This window comes from Heterocephalus glaber, unplaced genomic scaffold, assembly GCF_053883595.1.
Source record: "Heterocephalus glaber isolate CG9 unplaced genomic scaffold, H.glaber_assembly_v1.0 deba00000331, whole genome shotgun sequence".
NCBI lineage: Eukaryota > Metazoa > Chordata > Mammalia > Rodentia > Bathyergidae > Heterocephalus > Heterocephalus glaber.
In genome coordinates this window covers 2,510,067-2,536,932 of record NW_028258142.1, presented here as the reverse complement: position 1 = coordinate 2,536,932, position 26,866 = coordinate 2,510,067, and positions in this window count along the sequence as shown.

Genomic DNA, 26,866 nt, shown 5'->3' with positions numbered 1-26,866 from the left:
TGTATCCTAGATACTAGACCTTTGTCTGAGGTACAGCCACTAAAAAATTTTTCCTACATTGTAGGTTGTCTCTTAGCTCTGTTAGTGGTTACTCTTGCAGTGCAGATGCTTTTTAATAAGATGAGATCTCAGTTGTTGATTCTCTGTGCTAGTTCCTGTGCTACTGAGGTTTTGTTCATAAAGTTTTTTCCTATGCCAATGTCTTCAAGAGTTCTATCTAACTTATCTTCCAGTGAGTTTAGTGTTTCTGTCTTAATATTTAGATCTTTAATCCACTTTGTTTTTAGTTTAGTGCATGGTGATAGGCATGGGTCTAGTTTTAATCTCTGGCAGGTTGAAATCCAGTTTTTCCAACACCATTTATTAAATAGGCTATTTTTCCTCCAATGAGGGTGGTTGACTCCTTTGTCAAAGATGAGGTGGTTGAGTATGTCTGAAGTTGTTTCTACATCTTCTAATCTATTCCATTGATCCTCTGGTCTGTTTCTTGGCCAGTACCATACTGTCTTTATCACAGTAGCTTTGTAGCATAGTTTCAAGTTGGGGATTTTGATACCCCCAGCCATGTCTCTGTTGCCTAGAATTGCTTTTGCTATTCTAGGTCTCTTCTGGTTCCAAATGAATTTTTGGATTGTTTTCTCTAGTTCTGTGAAGTATATTGTTGGAATTTCAATCAGAATTACATTAAATCTATATAGTAGTTTTGGAAGTATGGCCATTTTCATTATATTGTTTCTTCCTACCCAGGAACAAGGGATGTCTTTCCATTTTCTTATATCCTCCTTGATATCCTTTTTCAGAGTGCTGTAGTTTTCAGCGTAGAGGTCTTTTGCTTCCTTTGTGAGGTTCATTCCTAGATATTTCATTTTTTAAGATGCTATTGTAAAAGGAATTATTTCCTGAATTTCTCTCTCAGTGAGTCTGCTATTTGTGTATAAGAAGGTTATTGTTTTTTGAGTGTTGACCTTATATCCAGCTACCTACTGAATCTGTCAATTAAGTCTAGAAGTCTTTTGGCTGAGTTTTTTGGGTCTCTACGTAAAGTATCATATCATCAGCAAATAATGACAATTTAACTTCTTCCTTTCCTATCTTTATTAATTTTATTTCTTTCTCTTTTCTAATTGTTGTTGCTAATGTTTCCAGAATGATATTGAACAGGAGTGGTGATAGTGGGCATCCTTGTCTTGTTCCTGATTTTAGCATGAAAGTTTTCAGTTTTTGACCATTTAGTGTGATGTTGGCTGTTGCTTTTTCATAAACTGCCTTAGTCGGGTTGAGATAAAGACCTTCTATTCCAATTTTCTGTAGCGTTTATATCATGAATGGGTGTTGGATTTTGTCAAATGCCTTTTCTGCATTTATTGAGATGATCATATGGTTTTTGTCCTTTACTCTGTTAACATAGTGTATTACATTTGTGGATTTACGAATGTTGAACCATCCTTGCATCCCTGGGATAAATCTGACTTGGTCAGGGTGCATGATCTTCTTGATGACCCTCTGTATTCTGTTTGCCAGTATCTTGTTGAGAATTTTTATATCTATTTTCATTAGGGAGATTGGTCTGTAGTTTTCTTTTGGGCTTGGGTCTTTCCCTGGTTTTGGAATCAAAGTAACACTTGCTTCCAGGAATGAATTTGGAAGCCTTGCTTCCCTTTCAATTTCCTTGATGAGTTTAAAGAGTAATGGTGATAGTTCTTCTTTAAATGTCTTGTAGAATTCAGCAGTGAAGCCATCAGGACCTGGGCTTTTCTTTGTTGGTAAACTTTTTATTACATTTTCACTGATAGTAATTGGGATGTTTAGAATTTTTATATCCTCTTCATTTAACTTTGGCAATTTGTATATATCTAGGAATCTGTTCATTTCTTCTGTGTTTTCCATTTTATTAGAGCACAGGTTCTCAAAGTAGGTATTGATGATCCTCTGGATTTCTGCTGTTCCATTGTGACTTCACCTTTTTCATTCTTAATTGCATAGATTTGAGCCTTTTCTTTCCTTTTTTTGATGAAGTTGGCAAAAGTTTATTGATTTTATTTATTTTTTCAAAAAACCAACCCTTTGATTTATTAATTTTTGTATCATTTTCTTAGTCTCCATTGCATTGATTTCTGCTCTGATCTTTATAATTCCCTTTCTTGTATGAGCTTTGGGTTTGTTATGCTCTTCTTCTTCTAGGAGCATGAGGTTCTGCATTAGGTTATTTATCTGAGTTCTCTCTGTTTTCCTAATTTGGGCATTCACTGCTATGAATTTCCAGTGTAGAAGTGCTTTCATTGTGTCCCATAGATTCCTATATGCTGTACTGGCATTATCATTCACTTGTAGAAACTGTCTAATTTCTTCTTTAATTTCCTCTGTGACCCATTGGTTGTTCATGAGGGTGTTATTCAATTTCCATGTGTTTGTGGGAGTGTTGCAGTTTCTTATGTTATTCACCTCCAATTTTATTGCACTATGGTCTGATAATATGCAGGGAGTAATTTCAGTTCTATTACATTGACTTATACATGTCCTATGAGCTAACATGTGGTCTATTTTGGAGAATGACCCATGTGCAGCTGAAAAGAATGTGTATTCTGATTTTGTTGGGTGGAATTCTCTGTAAACATCTATTGAGTTCATTTGTTCAATAGCTTGGTTCAGTTCTAAAATTTTGTTGTTAATTTTTGGTCTAGATGATCTGTCTATTTGTGATAGTGGGATATGGAAGTCCCCCAGTACAATTGTATTAGTGCTTATTTGATTTTTCATGTCCATTATTTCTTTTGTATAGTCGGGGGCATTCGTATTTGGTGCATGTATATTTAGGATTGTCATCTGTTCTACTTGTATTGTTCTCTTCACAAGGATGTAGTGACCATCTTTGTCTCTCTTAATTAGTTTTGGTTTGAGATCTACTTTGTCTGCAAATAAGATTGCTACCCCTGCTTTTTTCTGGGTTTCTCTCACATGGAGAACTGTTTTCCATCCTTTTGCTTTCAGTCTATGAGTTTCTTTTTGAGTTAGGTGTGTTTCTTGTACACAGCATATTGCTGGATTTTGCTTCTTAATCCATTCTTTCAGTCTATTTCTTTTGATTGGTGAATTGAGGCCATTAACATTGAGAGTTATAATTGATAGATATTGACTCATTCTTGTCATGATGTTTTGGTGTTTTTGGCTCTTTTATTTCTTATTTTTCCCCCTTTCCCTTTAGCTTCTTACCTTGCCTGGTGGCTTCCCTCTGTTGGGCCTCATGGAGTTGTGACCTTCATTGTCTTTTTCTAGGACATTGCTTAAAATTGCTTGGAGTGCTGGTTTGGTGTTCATGAAATTTCTCAGGTGTTCTTTGTTGTGGAAGAATCTAATTTCCCCATTGAGTTTGAAAGATAATTTTGCAGGATACTACAGTCTAGATTGGAAGTTATTTTCTTTTAGGGCTTGAGATACTTCACTCAGGCTCTTCTTGATTTGAGGGTTTGTGTTGAGAAGTGATTCTGCCATGATTCTGATGGGCCTTCCTTTATAGGTGATTTGTTTCTTTTCTCTAACTGCCTGTAGGATTTTGTTCTTCTGTTGGGTTTCTGAGATCTGGACTATTATATGTCTATGTGTAGATTTTTTTTTGATCATGGCTAGTTGGAGTTCTAAATGCCTCACTTATCTGTATGTCCAATTCTCAACCTGTGTCTGGGAAGTTTTCTACTATTACTTCTGTGAACAGTTTTTTTATGTCAATTGTTCTTTCTCCTGTTTTTGCATGGACTCCTATCAGACTAATGTTTTTCTTCTTTGCATCATCTAGCAGCTACTGAATTGATTTCTTATGGTCCCTTACTATTTTGAAGAGATCTCTGTTTTCATGGTCCTTAACCACAATCCTGTCTTCTATGTCTGATATTCTATCTTCAGATTCCCTTAATCTGCTCTGCATGCTTTCAATGGAATTTTTAATCTCCTGAATATCTGTTTGAATCTGTTTCATGGATTCCATTTCTTTCTTATGTTGGGCGATCATGGTTTCCATTTCTTTCTTATGCTGGGCATTCATGGCTTCCAGCATGTTTCTGAGCTCATCTATTTTTTTTCTCTTTTTCTGTTCTAGAGTCTCTAATCATGTCTATCACTCTGCTCACCATCTCTGTAGTTATCTGGGAAATTAGTTCTGTTTTGAGTTTTTCTAGAGCCTCATTCATCTGTTTTGTTACTTCCTGTGCTATCCATTTGGGGTGTCCAGGTGGTTGATTATCAGACTTTTCCACCTCGTTTCCCCCAGAATTTGCCTTTTGTGGGGTGGAAGTCTGAGTTTGTGCCTTACTTAAATGTCTTCTCGGTTTTGTATTTGGTACTGTCCTTGTTTTAATTCCTGGGTTGATACTTTGAAGTTGTATAAATATCTTTGTTGACGTATTTAGAACACTTATGGAATGATTGGTTCTCAGAGGTGTCTTCAAGATATAGCTAGTCTTTAGGTTTTGAGTCTCTAATGGCTCTGAGGCTGTCTCATTTTCATTATACCAGGAAGGACAACTGATTAGGTCAATCACAACACCTTAGCCCAAGTGATACAATCAGCAACACAATAGCATCAAATACCTCTTAGAAAATGACAATTTGTGGTAGTTATTAATCTATCACCTTTGACTGTGTGAATTAAATCAAAATCAAGGACCAACCCAACATACATTTATAGCGAAGAAACTCTTCAATATAGCAACCTTACCCTTCGGGATGGGGAGTTAGAAGGAGTTGGAGAGGGAGGAATAGGTAAATAGAAGGATAGAGGAAGGTTAGCAGTGAGGCTAGAAGGCACAGGCAGGAGAAGGAAAGAGAAGAAAAGAAATTTAAAGAAGAAATATGAATTAGGGGCAGAGCAAGAACACAAAGGTAGATGAAGAACAATGTTGGACAGCAATGGAGTGAGGCAGAGAGATAGAGAAAGAAAAGAGAAAAGAAAGAAAAAAGAGAAAATTTTTAAAAAAGAGTATCAAAGAAGAAAAAAATTAAAAACAAGAGCAAAAAAAATAGTGGTAATTTTGAAAATAATAAATAAAAGATAAAAATGAAGGGCCTCCTTCAGAGTATGTCTCTGCTGTCACAATAGACAATGTGGGCAACAGTTTGCAGTTATAAGTCAATGAGTCTCAGTAAGCCAGTCATAGACTCTTGAGATCCAGGCAGATTTCTGGCTGCAAGTCCAAAGGTGAGCTCCCTGAGCTCCTGCAGGCTTGAACTCTGCCAGGTTCTACTGCAAGTTCCAGATGTCTTTCCCCTGAAGATAGTCCAGGTTCTGATGGGAGGTGATGATCCCTGCAACTTACCAAGCACAGTGGTCTGCTGTGCCTTTATTGTAGAGATTCTCTTCACTTTTCCAGTGGGCTTCAGTTTTCATCAGGGAGACTGAGAGAGGCCCTCTCTTTGTTGTTCACTTCTGCAGCTCAGGAGAATGGCCTTTATGTTCCCATGTTCCTCTCTAGTGTGGATCCAAGTAGCTGTACAGCCAAGAGGCTGGGCGGAGGGGAGGGGGCTGTTGTTGCAGGAGCCCGAGAGGCCAAGCTGGAGGCTAGTGGGCATGCCCGGGGGTCCTCACTGGCTCAGTCTCAGGCTTAGTCTCCAGCTTGGTCTCCTGGTCGAAAGTGGATGGAGCGAGCCAGGCTGTAAATTAACTTCTTTATGATATGTCCTTGTCTTCTAACTCAACTCAACTTTGTTTACAAAAAGAAGTGACACCCTGTAATGACTGGATTAGAAGATAAGAAATCACCTACAGGGTGCTTTTACTGACAGCTCTTAGGTACTATATGACATGTTTATTTCAGCAAAGTGTGGACTTATGATCTTCAGCTATGTAAAACTGCCAACTGTCTTGTTCAAAACTTTAGAATGTTTTAAATTTCATGTAGTTCTACTTGAACAATTTTTCAAAGTGTTGTAAATAAGGAAAAATATCTTAGCACTCAGAATTAGCAATTAGCCCTTCTAAAAAATGGAAAATGTTTTAGTCTGAAGATGTGGCATATTAAAAAAGCAATTTTATCACATCCAAAACTAAGTAAAAAAGCCTCTGTAGAACACTTTTCTCAAAGTATTAACTGTTGTCCATTATATAATGTATCTGTTTCTATAATTTTTACTTTAAGAATTTATCCATTTAAAAAATATTTATTGTATTATCATGATATTATACTTATTTTAAATTCTCAATTAATTAAAAATAATCAAATGATGATTATCACACTAATAAAAAGTCATTTGGTGTGGTAGTGGAGATTGAACTTTGGGCTTCAAGCTACAAGTGCTCTATCTCTGAACTACACTCCAGTCTTAATTTTATTTAATTTTGAAACAGAGTCTCTCTAAGTTATCCAAGGTAGGCTCAAATTACCAATCTTCCCATCTCATTTTCCTGAGAAGATGAGATTATAGGTATTTACTACCACATCTGCCCAAAAATTTCATACTTTTTACATGACTTGAATAACTTCACTAATTTTCTGCAATATTCTTCATTCAGAATGTACTCAGCATATTTTTATTCAGCTGGGTGCTACAAACCATTTCATTATACTATTCATCATAAAATCTGTTCAGTTTTGACTTGTGCACTTGCAATCATATTCTGTTATGAGTAAGTACTAAATAATGACAGACACAATATAAAGACAATGTGCTAGTCTTAATATTTGTCTTTGAACTTAGCTATTCCATTTTAATTATTTGTATTATGTACTTTTTGCACAATGTCAACTTTAGGTTTGCTAATTCTTTTTTTCTGTTTAGCAGTCTTACAATTATTAATTTTCAAAACCAAGGCATAAATTCTACAGAACATTGTGGTTTAAATATGTGACTCTGCAATACTCTCTAATCCTTGGCTTGGGGTGAGGTAGAGACCTTCACTCTCCTCTGCTGTTATTGCTCCCCGTTTCTCCTTTCTCAACGCTTGTGTTTCTGGCCGTGAACAGACTTAAGTGAGCATTTAGATGTGTTTTTAACTTGTTGGCTTGTTGCTTCTGGAAGAAAAGGGAAAAAAACAATAGAGTGAAGTTTCATGAGCACCAGACAATTGACCTGGGGCAGCATGGCCCTGCTTCTATTTGGCAGGTCACAGCTGGACAAATCACTTTCAGACATTTTTCACTTGTTCACCTATAAAACAAGGACAGTGTGCTGATCTTTGTTTAGCTCCCTAGTGTCAACATCTTCTGATTCTATCAATCAAAAGTATACCTGCTCCATGTGCATGACCATGTAGGAAGCTTCCCAGAGGTCACATAGCCAGTGATGGACCCAGGACATTTGACCCATGTGTGCCCCGTGGGAACTCTGGACTGTGTGGCTTTCCTCTCCCGAGTCAGGGCACCATGTGCTTGGAATTGCTACTGAACCTATATTGGTTCCAAAACTGCATCTGTAGCTCGTGAAGTCATTGCCAAAGGAAGCTATCCTAGGTTGTAAAAAGCCGGCCAGTTTAGACCACACTTTAGGACTGCTGGAATTACTCCCACGCACAACCAACCACTGAGTCTAACACCCAGCTCTACTGAGAAGTTACAATACAGCAGTTTAACATACCACCAAAAACTAAATTCCCAAACAACTTAATTTTAGTCCCCAGGTTCTCACTACCCAGGTTCTTTTTAAACGATAATGACTGAATTGCAGAGCACTTACTAAATACACAGTTCACTGCAAAGTATAGTGCTTGTACATGTACTTTACAAGCAATCAGTGTTAAAGTAAAGCTTTTATCCTCTTTGGGTCATTTCTATTAACATTTTATTTGAATATATGTACGTGGGCTCCTCAGCTTTCCTCTTAAGTCTTTGGTCCAGTTGTGGAAATTTGAAAGAGCCCCAGACCTCCTTAGCACGTGCCAGTGCCAGGCGACTGTGCAAGAGGCTTGCACTTTCCATCCATAAGCTCATCTAGTCGTCAAGCCCACATGACCAGGGTGGACATTCAGAAGTCAAACACACTGTTCATATCTTGATTTCTTTGGTAAACCAATTGTTACAGTTTCTGACACTGCATCTGTACCTTAATGGGCAGCTGAAACTATTGAACAAGGTAATAAATTGATTTTTATGGACTTCGGTGAAAAAAACAAAATCAGTTGCTTTGTGTCACATTTTGGTTTAGTTCATACTTTGGTTTCATCAAGTTTATGATTTTTGAAATACAGTATTTGTTGTCAAGGCATTTAAACATTTATATTTGGCTTTTAAAGTACTTCCAATAACTTATTTATTCTAAATAATCTATAGAATGAAGCAGGACTTTTAATTTTTCAGTTGTATAGTTAATAAAATTCTCTAGGCAACTATTTTTTAAAAGTAGTTATATAAATAAAAAAATTTTTACTGTGCATATTAGGAAATTTTATAGGAATATACTGGTAAATATTTGATTCATTTGAAACTTTTGAAAGAATATTTTTAATTCATAGTTACATCATGAATAATTGTCTTACAAATTAAGGACCTTTCCCCAAGATGTATAATTCTGGAAAAAAGCACTTAGCTTAAAGTTGAATTTTTAAGAAAGGATTGGAGAGGAAAGAAAACTGTGTTGTTCAAGGTACTTGATTCAAGTGGCACATTCAAGTTATATTGAGTTAATGGAGGAATATAAAATTTTGTAACTATCCTATTATGTCTATTGCTTCCTTGATTGTTTTAGGGATTTTTTAAAAATCTGCTTTTTTATGCCAATAAAAAGTAGGTATCAAGAAAACATACCACATTCCAGGGGGTATAGTTTGGAAACTATCTTCTTGTTGGCTCTTAATAAACCTGTACGTGTTTCTATTTAAAAGGCCTGTCGAACTGTTGTCTGTTCAAATTAGAATGAAAGGACCCTATGAGCTCACCTTCATCTTCACATGGTTTACCTTGGTGGCCAACAAATAGGGCACTCTAGGCCACATAAAAGCAGTAAACCATCCTACCTCTTGACCTGTTCCACATTTCTCCAGCCCACTAGCCATGGCTTTTCAGGGTCCACAGGGCCACTGTGCAAAGACAGCGACCAGGCTGATCCCCTAGAAGGAGGATCTGAGGATCACGTGTGGGTTTCCTGATGCATGCCGGTGCCCAGAAGGACAGGTGAAATGAGGTCCCACGGACTCACAAGGAGATAGGAAACTGCAGAAACGCAAGGAAGAGCCCTCTCCCCACTCTGGGAGCCTTTTCTCAGTCTCCACGGGGTCCTCTTTTGTCAGGACTCACATCACATCACTTAGGCTGAGCTTGACCTGGTCAGTGTCAACTCTTCCCATCTTTAAGATGAGAGCATTAGTGACTTCAAACTTTCCATTCCATCTCTTATTTTGTCACCTCTATTTAAAAATTGCTACAGAAGATTAACATCTATGGAGAACATACGTAATATGTTATGGTATTTACCACTTCTGACATATAAATTATTGTTTCTCAGTACTATATTTTAATTTTAACCCCCCAATTTAGATGTCTTGTTTGTTAATATTTATCCATATTTACTGTGTTCTTTGCTCATAATTCTTTCTTTTCACTCTTTTTAAGTTGCTTATTCAGTTTAATGGGTTTCATTTTAACAGAATCATACAGGCAAATAACACATTTTGATATTTTGCTTTCTTGTCTTGTTTAGATTCCATCTATTAAGGAGAACATGCAATATTTGTGTTTCTGAGTCTGACTTATTTTACTCAATGTGATAATCTTCAAGTCCACCCATTTCCTTGTAAATGACAGAATTTTATTCTTGTTTGTGGCTGAATAATGCATATATATATATATATATATATATATATCACTTTTCTTTATCTATTCATCTGTTGCTGGGCATCTAGGCTGGTTGTATACCCTAGCTATTGTGAGTTGTGTCATAATAAACATAGGCATGCAGGTATCCCTATGGTCTATTGACCTTACCTGCTTCAGATTTATACCAAGCAGTGGTATAGCTGGAACAAATTGTAGCTTTATTTTTAGTTTTTTAAAAAATAACTTTCATATTGATTTCCATAGTGGCTGTACTTACTTACATTCTCACCAGTAGTACAAAAGTGTTGCTTAAGAACTCAAAAAATTTACACATGTGTGTCCTATTTATTTCACTTAAGATTATGGCCTCAATATGCATCCATTTAGCTATAAATGACTCTAGTTTCTCATTCTTTATGGCTGAGTAGTACTCCATTTTATAAAAAAACCACATCTTCAAACAGTGGGCTGTCTTCAAATCACTAGACAACATAGCTGCCTATATAGAATTGAACATACTACAAAACTATATTTCAAAGATTACAGCCCACTGTTTTCAGCTCTAAAAACATCTATTATCAGCCTGGAATTCTACTGTAGGTGATTTATCTTTTCTGTGCCTTATTCACACACACACACACACACACACACACACACATACACACACACATTAATTTCACCCTTTTCTATGTCCAACCCAATAAATTTTATTAGTAATAAACAGAAAATTTCAAATAATTTTAGGACATTTTCACCACCCTAGAAGGAAAATTTTTGCTGATTTGCCATGACTCTCCATTCTTATATCCTGCCTAGGCAATTAGAGATTTATTTCTCTTTTTATGTATTTGTCTTTTGGATCATTTCATATAGATGCAATCATACAATATGAGCTGTGTCTGACTTCTTTCATTTAGCATAATGTTTTTGAGTTTATCCACATGATAGTTTATGTACTTTATATTCTCTTATTGACAATATATTTTCCATGGATATGCCACATTTTGTTTATCCAAGTAACTAGTTATTGGACTTTTGAGCTGTTTCTATTTTTGTCTTTTATGAATAATTCTGCTCTGAGTATTTATGTATTGATTTTTGTATGAACATATATTTTTATTTTTTTCCAGCTACATATCTAGGAATCTAATTTCTGAGTTACATCGTAAGTCTTCATTTAAAAATCTACTAAACTGTTTTCCAAACAACACTGGGATTTTATATTCACCAGGAATGCATGAGGACCTCAACTTCTCTGCCAATTTCGGTCATTTTTCTTCTTGATTATAGAGTAGGCAGGAAGTGTTATCTCATTATGCTTTATTTGCATTTACTTAAAGACTAATGATGTAGAGAATACTTTTATCTGTTCATTGGCTATTTGTATATGTTCTCAGGAGAAATGTCAATTTAAATCCTTTGCCCATTTTTAATTGAATATTTTGACTTTTTAGTGTTGAGTTTCAATCTTTGTTTCTCCAGTAATAAAATTATTATACCTTTGGCTTTGTAAAATACTGTGTATCAGTTATATGCAACAATGAGTTTCATTTTGGCAGATTCATACATGCAGTTAATGGATTTTGATCATTTTCACCTTGTCACCACACTTTCCCCTCCCTGTTTTGTTCTCTTTCTTTTTATTTTTTATGTATGTTCTTGATACAAGACCCTTATCATATATATGTGTGTGTATGTGTGTGTGTATGTGCACACACACACACACACACACACACACACTCCATGGACTCTTCTTCTGGGATGTGCCTCAGAGAGCACCAAGAAGCAGTTTGTAGCTAACCCAGTCAGGTCTGTATCCTTATCTTTAGCCCTGCTTCTCTGTAAGCCCTTAATAAACTGTTGGGAAGGCAATTAAATATATTTTCAGTTTGTATTGTCTTTACACTTTTTGGATGGTAAATTCTGAAGCACAAACTGTTTAGTTTTATTCTAACTTTTAAAAAAATTTTATCAATTTTGATTTTGGTGTCATAGCCAAGAAATTATTTTCTAAAACAAGATCATTAAAACTGACTTAATGATCTTTTTTCTTAAAGTTTATATATGTTTACCTGTTACGTTTAACTGAAGTTCATTTTTAGATAATTTTTTTGTACGTGCCCTGGGATAAAAATCCACTTTATTTTCTTTCTTAAGGACACCCCCATTTGTTATCCACAACCATACTGACTCTGTAATTTCATCTTTGTCATAAGTTTTTAAATAGAGCTGTACAAGTCTATCTTTTTTCAAGACTGTTTTGAAATTAAGTTTCTTTCATTTTAGTATCAATTTTGTAACCAGCTCAATCTCTGAAAAACATAAAGAATATGAGTTTGATGGGAGTTGTGTCGAATCTGTAGACCAGTTTGAAAAAATCTTTAAATATTAAGTCTTCAAATTCATAAATACAGATTAACTTTCCATTTATTTAGTTTATTTTAAATTTCTCTCACCAATGTATTATAGTTTCTGCATACTACTCTGGCCTTTCTTTTGTTAACTTTTTCAAGAATTTCATTTTTTATATTATTGTACGTGGAAGTGTTTCCTTAATTTTACTTTGAACTGTTCATTTTTGTTGCTCATATACAAAATTAAAATTGATTTTATATATTAGTCTTATTTCTAGCAACCTTGCCAAACTCCTTTATTGATTGTGATAATTTATTACAGTTTCATACACAAAAATTATGTCATCTGTGAATAAAGTATAAGTTTTATTCCTTCTTGTCTAATATAAGTTTCTTTACTTATGTTTAATATCTAAGTGCTCTGGCTACACCCTGTGGGACAGGGTTTAATAAAATTTGTGTGGTTTAATATCCTTGTCTAGTTCATGATCTTAGAGAAAAAAACACATAGTACCGTAAGACTAATCGTAGGTTCTTTAAGTATGCCTTTGTCAGCTTGAGAAATTTTCCTTCCATTCCTAGTATATGGAGAGCTTTTATCATTGGAATTTTTCAGATATTTTTCTAAATCCATTAAGATTAATATGTATCTTTTTGTATTTTATATTATTACATATGAGTTACTGTATTAATTGACCATACTTCATCTGAGATAAATTTAACTTGATGATGATACATAATATTTTTATGTGTTACTGAATTCAATAGACTGGCATTTGGCTTTGGATTTTTATATCTTTCCTTTTTGTAATATCTTTATCTGGGTTTGGTATCAGAGTAATAGTAGCTTTTATCAGTGAGTTAGGAAATGGTTACTCATTGTTTCTGGATGAAAATGGAAATATATTGTTAGAATTCATGAATGAGTGTTCTCTTTTTCATCTCCCCAATCTGTACTGTGCTCTACTACCCTGAATTTTAGTTTATCACAAAGGCCAAGTTCCTCAATCCTCTGGGATTTGCATTTGCCCTTCTTTCTGTATGTGCAGTACACCCAGGTCACATCTGTAGAAAGGTCAAATATCATGGCACAGAGATATGTAAAACCCAGACATGATGTCCCTGTGATTTCTGCACCACCATGGGATTCATTGTCTTGTCATATATTCTCATGTCTTAGGACATCATGTACTGTTCCCACACAATACCTCCTCATGGGCTCAGACTCTGCTAGAGGCCAGGGATGGCCCAGTCTCCTGCACACAGCTTTTCTGCCCACCTCACCTCCTACTCGAAGACTCATTGTTTCACATGATCTCCTCCTGCTATGGGCCAATTCATTTGATCCCTTTAATGGTTTAGGCTTTGGGAAAAAAAACAATGAGGAAAGTTAACATGATACTTTTGTTTGGATCCTAATAAAGTAAATATTTAATTTTTAAAAAATTTTACAGTAAAAGATACATTGCCATTAATCTCCTTCAAATACTCCCTTTGTTTTAAACACTTATCTCTTCATTCTTGCCACTTTCTGTAGCATCTCTGCAAGTCCTCATTCATGAGCATCTTTTCTATGTGTGATAAAAAATATGGTAAATACTGCTATCCAGTGGAAAGGCAGGCTTATAAAAACCATTACAGTGTGTAATCCACCTTATTCACTGGATCTGGCACCATGTTAATTCTGACTGCTACCCAAAGTTAACAAGAAAGGTAAATGTTTTCAATTGATTCAGGTCACTGAGGGAGCCTTGGTAATATAACTAATGACACTCAGGAAAGAGGACTTCAAGAACTGCTTCAGAAAGTGGCAAGGAAGCCGGGCATGGTGGCACACCCTTGTAGTCCCAGCACTCAGGAGGCTGAATCAGGAGGATTTCTATGATTGTGAAGCCAGCCTAGGCTACATAGTTCAAGGCCAACCTGAATTACATAGGAAGAACCTATCTCAAAAAAAAAAAAAAAAAGAAAGGAAGAAAAGAAATAGCATGAACAGAAGTGAGGATGAGATAAGTGTGTTCAAAGTGACAGGGAGTGTCTGAGTCACATTTGCCATTTCTGGGACAAAATACACTACATCCACAGCTTAAAGGATCTGTTTGTTTTGGCTCACATTTTAGATGTTTCTGTCCATGACCCACAGGCTCAAACACAGGAATCACATGGTGGAAGGGTCTGGCAGAGGAAAGCTGCTCACATCGTGGTGCTTTGGAAGCAAAGAGAGATGGGAGGAGCCAAGCAGGGAGATAAACCCTTCCAGGTCATGACCCAGGGAGCCACCTCTTCTAACTAGAATCCGTTCCTAACAGCAAGCCAGCTCTTCCACCCCCAGGAATCAGTCACCTCCCAAAGGTCCCACCTCTAAGTGCATGAGGCTTTGGTGGACACCCCAGGTTTCCGTCATAACAGGGAATCATTTAAAGAGGATGAATGACAATGTGTTTTTTACTATTATCAATTTTTTAAAAAATTTAAGCAAATGCTTCAGGCATAGAATCTACAAAATCTTTCTTGAAAATCAGTTGAAATGGGTTGAAAGGCATCGAAGTCTTCCACAAATATTGATTCCCCCACTTCTATTAGGGTCTGAAACCATGAAGAAAATGTCTTACACACTGTCCTTAACATGTACTTAGAAACAGTGAATTTTCAATATCTGTAGAGCAAATATTTTCTCTGTTTTATATGACTTTAAGAGTTTTTTCATCTACATTTCCTTAGGGGAGGAATGTACATTTTCTTGTGTGTGTCATATATGTAAGGTTTTAATTTTCTCAGAGCACAACTTTTGTGTATAGTATGATAAAAGGGTAAACTTTGATTTATTTTTCAAAACAATCCCTCCAGAACTAGTTTTGAATATTCCCCCTGTGTGTGATTTATTTGTGTAAGGGAACATTCTGCCATAATAAGTGGGTTGAAAACTTGTGGTGAAAATCTAGGATTGTATTACTGTGAACTCAAATCCATTGGCAGTCTGTAGTATCACAAAAGACATAATAAAAATTAGTGTAAAGATTGGTAGAAACTAAAGATTAGTGAAATATATGCTTTATAGTAGTTCCCTTAATCCATGGTTGATAGCTCCATGACCCTTAACCTGCTGAGCATGACACTGGGTCCAATGGACCCATCTCTTACTTTTCTACTATAAATTTGTACTTTAGCATAACAGTAGCCAGCTGTGGGTCTCAGTTCCTTTCCCTGAGGAATATGAGAAGCAATCTATGTGTTTCCACTTGGTATGTGATGAATGGCAAAATGTGTGCACTTATCCAAAAGTGGCAAAATAGGACTTTTACCCACATTATGCTCTGCTCAATTGGTTTTAAATATGTTTACCTAAACATCATAGAGGGGTCAATAAACCCACACCACTCCAAGATTTGTTAAAAGAGAAATTTTCTTTTTACTTTTTCTGGTAGAAGTAGCCTAATTCAATACATGAAAAAACAGATTTGAAAATTTTGGAGGAGGTCAAAAGAGAATAATCAGATTACTCATGCACGGATGATGAAGTTGCTCCATTATGGCAAAATACATATTTTCGTGACAGAAGAGTGGTTTAGGTGTACATGATGATGATGATGATGATGATGGTGATGATGATGATGACAACTTTGACATTGGTCATGTGAGCCAAATTTCCTGTGATGTGAAATAGAGCAAGATTAACTGATAAACAGACACAGGGAAAGTAGACCTCTTTGGCTCAGATAATGAAGAAAACAGCAATGTGAGTACATGTTTGACTGGTTGAAATGTTGCAAAATGGCCCTATAACCAGGTGGAATGATCCAATGTTAGAACTAGGTCCAAAACATACAGTGAGGGTCTTGGCCAGGGTGAAACATAGTGGACAGAATGCCAGCACTGCCATTCAATGTTGGAAATTATAACAGATGAAATGCTACAAAGATGCTGTGAAATACAGTGGACCCTTGACTTACAACTAGCCTGACATACAATCAACTTGGATTACAACCAGAATTTTAGTTTTAACTTATTACCAAGTCTGGAGTTATGACTTGAATGCCAGCCACTTGTGCTTCCAAATGGTCTCAGATACACCAGCCCTTGGGAACAAATCACATTTGTAAGTCAAGGGCCCACTATAAACAAAGCTGAAATGCAAGTAAAGCATTCTGTATGTACCAATAGCCATATTCAAAAATGTATTTGTTATGACACCTCACTAGCTGAACTAGAAGCATTCATAGGTCTGCTATACTTAGCGGAGATTTCTCATGGTAATCGTAGGAATGTAAAAGACTTATGGAAAAGTGGTGGGTCAAAATATGACATAAAAATTTATGACCTTGTAGATGCAAAGACTTATTATGCTTTCATTTTAGACATTCATCCTGGAACTCAGCCACCAGGTCCTTATTTGTAAAGTAATAAACCAAATGATGCTGTGAACAGACTTCTTGCTTCCATCTCCCAAACGAATCAGAATGTAACATTTGAAAATTGTACACAGAAACAAGCAGAAATTCCAAATGAAATATTGAAATTTCAAAACAGAATTGTCTAGTACAATCTTTGGATTTCAAAAAGCTTTACATTGGCCTTGTATATAGCAAAGAAAAACAAACTGATACTGCTAATGTCAACAATGCACCATGATGGAAATATTGATAGGGAAACCTCAACAAACCAGAAGTCTGAGATGGAAACTTCCTACAACAAAACCAAAGGTGGAATAGATGTTGTTGATGAGCTATGCAGCCATTATGATGTTACTCAAGACAAAGCATTAGCCAATTGTTGTGTTTTACTTGATCCTAAACATGAGTGGCATAAGTAGTTTACAAAGAAAATACCAAGTGCAAAATATCATGGAGAAATTTTCTTAGAGGTCTGGGACTGGAATTCACAAGAGATCATTTACAGCAGAAGAAAACCCAAATGTTTATGCCCAGGGAACTATGCAAAAAAATTGTGGAGCACCTTGGTAAGCTGATAGATGAACAGGTGGCACAGCATCACAAAGACCTACTATGACAACAGGAAAACCAAAAAGATGCCCAGTGTGCACTACAAGGAAGGATAGAAAAACAAAACATACATGCTCTCGGTGTAAGTGATACCTGTGTATGGAACGTGCAGTTGTCATGTGTGAAGACTGCCTTGAGTGTGACCATTGAAGCAAAGATTATTTCTGTGGTAGACTTTTGTTTGTGTTTATATTGTAGTTCACATAGATTTTTGTTTCTGATGTTATCTTTTAGATTCTATAAGCAAGTAAACAGCTGATGTAAAAATGTTGTTGTGTATTCTAAGCACTTGTTACATATTTGATACTTTATTTTATTGATATCTTATTTCCATGCTAGGTGCATGTTGTATAATATGTGGGAAGCTCCTGACAAAACAGGAAAAGAGAGGTGATGAAAATGGCCTACCACATAGGAAAGGAAAGCTAAGCACATGTGCTGTCAGTGTAAGAGAGACATGTACATGGAATATGCAGTTGTCATGTGTGAAGACTGTCTTGGGTGTGAAAATTGAAGCAAAGCTTATTTTCATTGTAGAGTTCTATTGGTGTTTTCGTTGTAGTTCATATAGGAATTTATTTCTGATGTTATATTTTAGGTTTTATAAGCAAGTACACAGCTGATGTGAAAATGTTGAAGTCTATTCTAAATGCACAACACATTAATAATTTAATACTTTATTTTATTGATATTTTATGTTGCTGTTAACTATACATTGTAAAATAATAAGAACCTCCTGACAAAGCAACAAGACCAGTGAAATGTCGAGTATGGCCTACAAAAGACCAGGAAAGCAAAATACCTGTTCTGTCAGTGTAAGCAACAGATACGTATGGAACATGTTTTTGTCATGTGTGCAGATTGCCTTAGGTGTGATAATTGAAGTAAATATTATTTTCATGTAAAGTGCTATTAGTATTTTCATTGTAGTTCATATAAGTATTCATTTGTGTTGTTCTTTTATATTCTTTGTATGCCAAAGAAGTTAATATTGAAAAATTTGATGCTTTTTAATAAACAATAAATATTAAACATTCAACACTTCATTTCTGTGATTTTTTTCCTGTTAAGTATTCATTGTTTAATATAATAAAACTCAAGATTAAAGTTAATAATTCATCAATAGAAATATTCTGAACAATAAATGTGGATCTTAGAGACACGCATTTATGTGCCTTTGTGACTAAATTAGTGTTACGCTCTGCAGGTTAATTGATGCCTGAAACTGTACATAGTGCCATATCCTGTATAAAAGCAATACAATACTGCATTGTCCATCTGAATAGCAAGACAATGCCTAAAAGTCTAAGGATCGGAAGTAACATATACAGTGTGGATACACTGCACAAGGTGGTATTCATGTTCTGGGTGGATCAGAGCAAGACAGTGCAAGATTTCATCTCACTAATTACAATGATATCCAATTTAAAACTGATGAAATGCTTCTAACTTCAATTTACCATTTACTATTTTGAATCTTTGGTGACTGTAACTAAAATTGTGGAAAACAAAACTGCAGATTAGGAGGGACAACTGCATACAACTGGCTATACTACACAGTAAGAAACTGCTATATGTCACAATTTTATTATTGCCTACCATGCTTATCCTTGAATCATTCTCATTAAAAACAATTCAGACAAGTGAGTGAGTCAGAAGATAATAAGTTTTCTCCCCTTTGAAAACTGGATGGACAGGAGATGGTTGCCAATTTCCACGTTTTATACTGGATTCTGTAGTATCTTGAGAGTATCACGTCTCAGATGCTTTCTGTATATCATTCTGTGCACTAAAGTTATGTTTGGGGATTCTTGCTTACCAATTATCTTATTGATAGATTACATTTTAAAACATAGGACACTTACATATATTTTAGCATCTGCTAAAGTAATGTCTCCTTCTATGCATCTGTTGAAATAACTTTTGGGTGAGAGGCATGAAGGGAGATGCTAATGGGCCCAAGAAAGTATTCATGCAGAAACCACAATTTCCAGCATAAGACTTGAAACCCTGTACTTTCACTTTCCTCCAGACCTTAAGTCTCTGCACTGGGACAGAAAGTGGGAGAACTAAGAACATTCCTAGTTACCTTTAGATTGGCAAACTTGATTTCTTCTGTCCGCATAGCACAATTTGGCAATTTAAAAATCTAGTTGCTTTAACTTTGCAGTTAGTGGCAATCTACTCACATTCTGCAAATAAACTGGCTTCTAACATTGAACAATTATATACAGTTTCAACATGTGCTTTGTTGTCATAGGTAGTTGGTTGTGGAGTTAGTTTTAGTTATATGTACAAAGGTTAGAAGGCATTTTAAGTTTGAAAATGTAATTTCACTCCCACTAGTGAAACATAAATGGGGCAATTCATTAATGAATCATATACTTTTAAATGAGTTATATAATATGAAGATAAATTTTATTTTTTGAGGTGGGGTGTATAAAATGTAAAATAATATCAATTTTTAAGAAACATTTTCTTCCAATTCTTTACACTTGGCTTTAAGCATGTTTTTATTTAATTTGTTGAACTCTCCTGGAAAAAAAGCTTCATTGGTATTTAAACAAGATTTATAATAAAACAGAACAGGTATAAGTTTTGACACGTCCAATTGCAGACACATTTCTCTTTCCTGTGTCCAAGCTTTAATCAGGATCCTTTGTTGTACAATGAAAGATGGTAAAGCCCACTATTTTGTAAGCATGTGCACATCCAGATCCTTCATAATATTAGTTAAAATCAATGTGCTGCTTTTTTAATTATTGCTCATGGTACAAAGCAGGGAAGGCTCATTTAGGAATGGATCGATATTGAAAAGGGATTGGTAGACGGCAGCGCAGTACATCAGGCAGCTTGATGTAAAAATCATTGGCTCTGTGCTGTGGTGGTTTAGGGTTATCAGTCTGGTTAGCCTCCAGCTGGCTGGGGCAGCATAATGGGCGAACCTTCCAGGAGCCCGTGCTCCTTGCTGGGCTGCTCCTGAAGGAGCGGCTTCCTGGCTACAGCAGCACACGTAGCTTGGAGAAGGATGAGATTAGGAGAACTTGCCTCTGCCTGGGTTTATTGATCACGTGCAGCAAAGTTTAGACTCCAGCATGGGAGTCATTGTCTCTCTTCTCCTCAGGCAGTTTTTCTTTTTAAAAGCCCATGGGTTTTATGAGCAGGTGGATGACAAACTATTCTGAATGCTTCATGAATGTGAAGATGAGCAGTTGTTCAGTACAGGTGTGTGTATAAAGAAGAGAAAAAGAGAGACACTGAGGCAGGGTGGGGAGTGGGGCAAGAGTTTTAACCTTAGGCATTGACAGTGTAACCAGACCATGTTTCCACCAACCAGGACTGTTCATTCTTGCTTTGTTTCCAATGTACCAATTACAAGCATTCTAGGGGAAAAAAAACCTCTGTAAACTCAGAAGCAATAACAGTACCGGTAATGTGTATGCACACAGTAGTTTGTTTAAAGCTACCCATATGTATTTTCTGATGGAGACCAGATGGAAATGTCATTGTCATCACTTGGTTGTTTCAGATAAATGAATTATGCCACATTTTTACTTGCTTTGATCATTTTCATGTTAACTTTGTACATTATGCTTTAGGAAATAATTTTATCAGTCTGCTAGACTCTGCAGCACAAAAGGGAATGTTGCTTTGATGGGTGGCAAGCAGGTGTGTGATCTAGGACAACTACAGACAACACCCAAGTCAGGAAGGCTCAGTTGGGTGTGACATAGCCTCATTTAGGCTATGTCCCTTCTCCTCACGGCCAGCACCCAGGGCATCGGCACAGGTAAGAGGTGCTGAGCATCCTGGCTCTGAGGGTGCTCACCTGGAATCAGTCCCAGCTCCACACTGAGCACAGCCATTGACAGCATTGATTTCTGGTCACCACTGACCCAGACTTGACTGGTAAACCTACACTTTTTTCTACATTTTAATGATCGTGCACTGTTTATTTTAATTTATTTTCCTTGACTAATCATTGGGCTGATCAGATTGTCTGTTGTTGATTCCCAGCTAACATTAATAGTAATTTTTACAGAATGAAGGTAATGGCCAGTTAAGTGGCACAAAAATCATAGACACTTGGAAAAGAAAACTGTAGATTACACACATATGTAATATTTAGAGTAACTAATGAAATGTGTGATCTTTTGCAATCATACAGTAAGAAGCGAAATGAGCAGATCAGTTACATCAGCTTTGGCAAAGTGCATAAATGAATATCTGGAAAAAAATCCAGGAAGAAAGATACAGTCATGATCATACTTTAAGGAACACTAGTATATAATTAAAACATTAACATTAAGTTATATATATATACATATAAATGTCTGAGTAATCTGTTCAAAAAAGGTTATTTTTTCTTTCAAAAAATATTCCTCACAAGATGCTTTTAAATGCTAAGCTCCCAAATGCATGTGGCTATTCTCGATAAAACTGGTTCTCTCTTTTCTCCAGATCGGTTTTATTTTATACACTTTAAATGTCATTATTTTCTTTCATATATGTAATTTTGTTCTTCCTTTCAATTCACTTAAGAACTGATTTCAGGAAGTTTATCAATCTGACTGATTGCCCTTACAGCACAGCCTGAGCTGAAGTAGGTGGACTCCCCACACTGGTGTTTACGGTAACATTTTGACCTGTTGTTTCTTTAGACATTTTCACCACCCACATTGGCATCTATTCTGAAAACAGGTAAAATATGAGAGTCACTAAATTTTTATAAATCTTGTTGAAAAAAATAACACGAAGAGAAGAATTTATAGTTTCTTTTAGTTAATTAAGCTTACATGGGAAAAAAGAAGAAACCATCATATTCATGAAAATTTTGAATCAAGACACTTAATAAGACAAGCATAATTTTCCCAATTATATGAAATTATTAGGGCAACAAATTTGAAGCTACTGAGGGAAATTAAAGTCATTTCTACATATTTCCAAAGTCAGTTACTTACTTAGTCATCCCACATTCATTTGGTGGCAACTACAGTTGAAACAATGCAGGAGTGTGTGGTCTGTGGCTCATAAGCTGATGAAGTTTCCACTATATAAAAGATAACTTGTTTATGTTTCCAGCAATCTGGTGGACTAGGATCACATGACAACCTTTCTAGTACAAGCCCATAGAAATGTAGATAAAACCCTATATTAGTCAAAAGTTACAGAGCCAGATGTAGAAGAGTGCAAGACTTCTGTCTGTTCAATGGGAACCTGAAGGATCCAGGCGAGGTCCTTGAGCCCATGGCAATGTCCCATGCAAGCTCATAGCAGGAGGCCAAGCATTCTCGATGAGGGACCGAAGGATCTGTGTCAGAAAGGCCCAAGGACCAGTGCAAGAAGCTGAAGTGTCTATGCCAAAGGCTGAAGGGTCTGGGCCAGAAGGCTCAGGGATCTGCCCTGGAAGCCAAGAGGCGATGTCCAAGATGAAGATGACGATTAAAGCTGTCCCAAAGAAAGGAAGCAGCCGAAGCTGCTTTGAAGAAAAACCACCAAAACTCTCCCAAAGGAAAGCAGCTGCGATGAAGCGCATTCAAGATGGATCAGCTGAAATCCTTCCCCCACTCTCCTTTTACACTGTTCTGGCAACCATACTGAGTTAAAGCAGCTGGGCATTCCCACTCAAGTTGACAATTAGTCAAGTGCCACAAGTGCCAAGTGAAATTATTTTTATCATAATATTGGTCTCACAAAACTAAAGAAGACTCCAGGTAGTAGCAAAATAGCAAGCTCAAAGTCCGTCTCTACATGTGAGAGCTGCTGCCAGCCCATCTTTGGGAGGGAGCTTCTGTTATGCAGATTTTATTCCCTCCAGGAAGATAGAAGATGAAGTCTTTAGCTTGCACAGGTGGATGCTGGAACTGAGACAGTTTATCCCAAGACTTTGAAAAGTTACAACTTAGTGAAAATGTTAACTAGGAAAATATATAGCAATTCACTCAAAAATGAAGACAAAATTTTCTACCCACCCCTTCCTGGCTATGAGTGAAAAACAAAGGATTCTGAGATTGAAACTATGGGCCTGAATTTCGCATGTACATTTGCATTTATTCTACTCATTAGGTTTAGAAAATACCATGAAAAATCATGCCGGATCAAAAATAAATTTATATGATCAAATAAAAAGAAATTTGAGGTGATTTGCACAATCCAGACTAGAAATAATTTTATACAAAAATAAGTATAAAATTAAAATAAAGTTTAAAAACTTTCTGGCAATCAATATGACCAATATAACCCTGCCATATCTAAAATCCCATAATAAAAGTTCTAAGTAATAAAGTATTAATCAGAAAAGAAATATAGCACAACTCGGTCCATAAGATGATGTCCATTATAACCACATTCATTCAACATTATACTGAGGGTTCTGGGTAAGAGAGAGAGAGAGACAGACAGAGAGAGAGAGAGAGAGAGAGAGAGAGAGAGAGAGATCTCAAATAAATAAATGAATAAATAAATATGTTTAGGATGTACCTAACTGAACAGGCCCTGAGTACAATCCCCAATACATGAAGACAGGCAGGCAGGCAGGCAGGCAGAAGGAAAGAAAGAAGAAAGAAAGAAAGAAAGAAAGAAAGAAAGAAAGAAAGAAAGAAAGAAAGAAAGAAAGAAAGAAAGAAAGAAAGAAAAGATCAAGCAGGCAAGAAACTGGAAATAACAATGTGTAAATCAGCAAGGTTGTCTTTTGATCAATATACAAAAGTCCATTGCATTTCTATATGCTATCAATGGGCAACTGGATGCTAAACTTAAAATATCATTTAAATAACATCAAATATTAAGCAATATTTAGGAATAAATTTTATAAAAGTCTCTGAATGCTTATATAATAAGAAATTAGAGAAACTTTAAATAAATGTAGATTAACAATGTTCATATATTAGAAGATTCAATATAAGATATCAGTCTCCTCAAATCAGTCAGTACAGTAAACACATTCTAAAATCCTGATAATCAGGTTTTTGTAGAAATTATAATTATAAAATTTATGCAGAGATCCCTGCCAGCTAGAATGGCCAAACAAACTTTTAAAAAGAACATAGAAAGGAGTACCAATGGAACATAATACTTGTGTCATTTTTAAAAAGTTATGATTCAGACATCTAAATTTAAAACCTAAAATGCTAATACTTCTTGAAAAATCTTCTAGAAAATCTTTGCACCTTGAGTTAGGCAAATAATTTATAAATACTAAATTAAAAGCATGATCTATATAAAGAAAAAGTATAATATTGAACATTTTCAAAACTAAGAAATTCACCTCTTTGAAAGTGCTACAAGAATTTTAAAAAGTCACAGACTAAGAAAAATTGTTTGTAAATCATATATCATAAAGGATTCATATGCAGAGCTATAAAAAATTCCCAAACCCAATAATATGAAAACCAATAACCTAACTGAAAAATAGGCAAAAAATTTCATCAAAGAAGATACACAGATTACAAAAAAGTAGAGATGCCCAATTTTATTAGCATTTAGGTAAATATAAATTGAAATGACAAGGACATACATTGTCACACTTATCCTACTGGCTAAATTGAAGGAATAAGCAGAGCTGGTGAGGACAGGAGGAACTGGAACTATGTCGTACTAATGATGGGAAAGTGACATGGTATATCCACCACTGAGCATAGAATGGCAGCATGTTAAAAATGGCAGCATGTTAAAAATGTCAGCATCCATCTCTGACCTGGTCTAATCATCCTACTCCTGACAGGAAAGAAGGCATGGGCCACATGGATGATTGTATGTGAATGTTCACAGCCACTTTAGTTGTAACTCCCAAACAGTGAAGGAACCCAATGTCCATCAAGGATCAGTAAGCCGGTCTATCCATCCATTTATTACCTAACAGTAGAAAGCAATGAACTATGGTTAAATCAAATGGATGAACATTGAACGAAAGAAGACAAACAAAAGGAAACAAAGTCTTTGTAGATAGGGGGGCTGGAGGGGTTGAAGGGAGGGCAGAGGAAGGGGGAAAAATAAGAACCAAGAGACTATGTCAAGGTGCAAATATCCAATGATGAGTGTCATTATATTGCATACCTAAAATGTACCAATAAAAGGATATACAGTTAAAAAAAAAAGACAAACAAAAGAACAGCACTGTGCACACTTATACTAGCTTCCTATTACTAACATGTAATTGCAGTGTAGCAATTTAACATAATAAAAATGTATATTCTCTTACAGTTCTGCAGCTCAGAAGCCCAAAATGAGTTCTCTTGGGTTAAAAGGTGCCTCCTGGTATTAGAAGGTGTTTGCAGTGTTGGCTCACTCTGGGCATTGTGGGGAGGAATTGTCTTGCCGTTTTAGGCTCCAAGAGCCACATGCACCTAGGCTCTGCTTCCCCTGTCTCCTCTCCCTGATTGTGACACTCTTCCTCTCCCAGTTCCTTTGGAGGACCCTGTAAAGATATCGCACCTGCCGGATTATTCAGGATATTCTTTCTGTTTAAAGTTCCTTTCTTGACTCCATCGGTTAATTGCACTTTTCCATCTCAAGTGATACATTTGCAAGATCTAGGGATTAGGATAGCAGCATCTTTAAGGGCCATGATACTGTGTGTCACTTACATAAAGTTCTAGGAAACATAAATAAATCAATAGTGACAGAGAGTAGATTGATGTTGCCTAAAGCCAGGCAGAGGCAGAGAAGACAGAACAGTGTTCTCATAGAGGCAATAAATATCCTCACTCAATTGTGATGATGCTGTCCTGGGGGTGTGCATACCTCCAAACGTATCAAATATATGCAATGTTCCTAATGGCAGCTTGGCCCCCCAAATGTAAAATGACCATGTCTTATATAAGACATGAATAAATTAATAATTAAATGCGTAATATTTTAGGGAAAAAATGAAAATAGGGAAAAAAGGCTGTGTAGTTAGCTTTCTGACGCAGTGACACAATGCCTCAGAATAACAATTTGAAGCAAGAAAAATTTACTCGGGCTTACTGCTTTCTAGTTTCAGTCCATGGTGGCCTGGCTCTACTGCTTCTGGGTCTGTGGAGAGGCAGAAACATCAAGGACGTAACTTAATGGGCTGCTGGGAGGAGGCAGAAACTCTAAAGAGCTGAGGCCTACTCAGAAGAAATGGGTCATTAGGGAGATGACCTTAAAGGGTATATTTTGTAAGAATATGAATTAATGATTTAAAATTTTGCCAATCATGAATACATGATAAAATATACGTTGTTACTGCTCAGCATTCTAAAGTGACTATTCAGTTTTATAAGAGTAAAGGAAGGGAAAGAATAGGAAAAATTTTATTGTCCAAACAAAAATAGGAAAAAATGAAAAGAAACAAAGGATTTGAAAGGTCAATCAAAAACAAAGAATAAGAAAGTTACAAGAAATTCAACTACATTGGGCACCAGCCACATGAGTGAACTCAGTCGTCAATGGATCTGACCACCTCTCAGACTCGATTTTCAAAGGTTCAGGTATCTGCTAGTTATGAATGGGATAAAGAGAACATAATTACTCAGAAAGTCTGATAAGGAAAATTAGTATCAGTGTCCAGTTGTAGTTCTATTAATACTTGCACAGAATAGATTTTAGGAAAGAAGGCCTGGTCACAGCTCCCTTGTTCAGTACCTGAGGACCCAGCATGACCTGTCCACCCCACACATGTTGCCTGAACCACAGGCATCCAAAGTAGATAGGGGTGTAGAGAGTATGATGGAAAATATAATCACACTGCATAGAAAATTTTCTAGAATGCAGGTATTAGTAATTCTAAGAAGAAAAACTTAAAGTTATATGA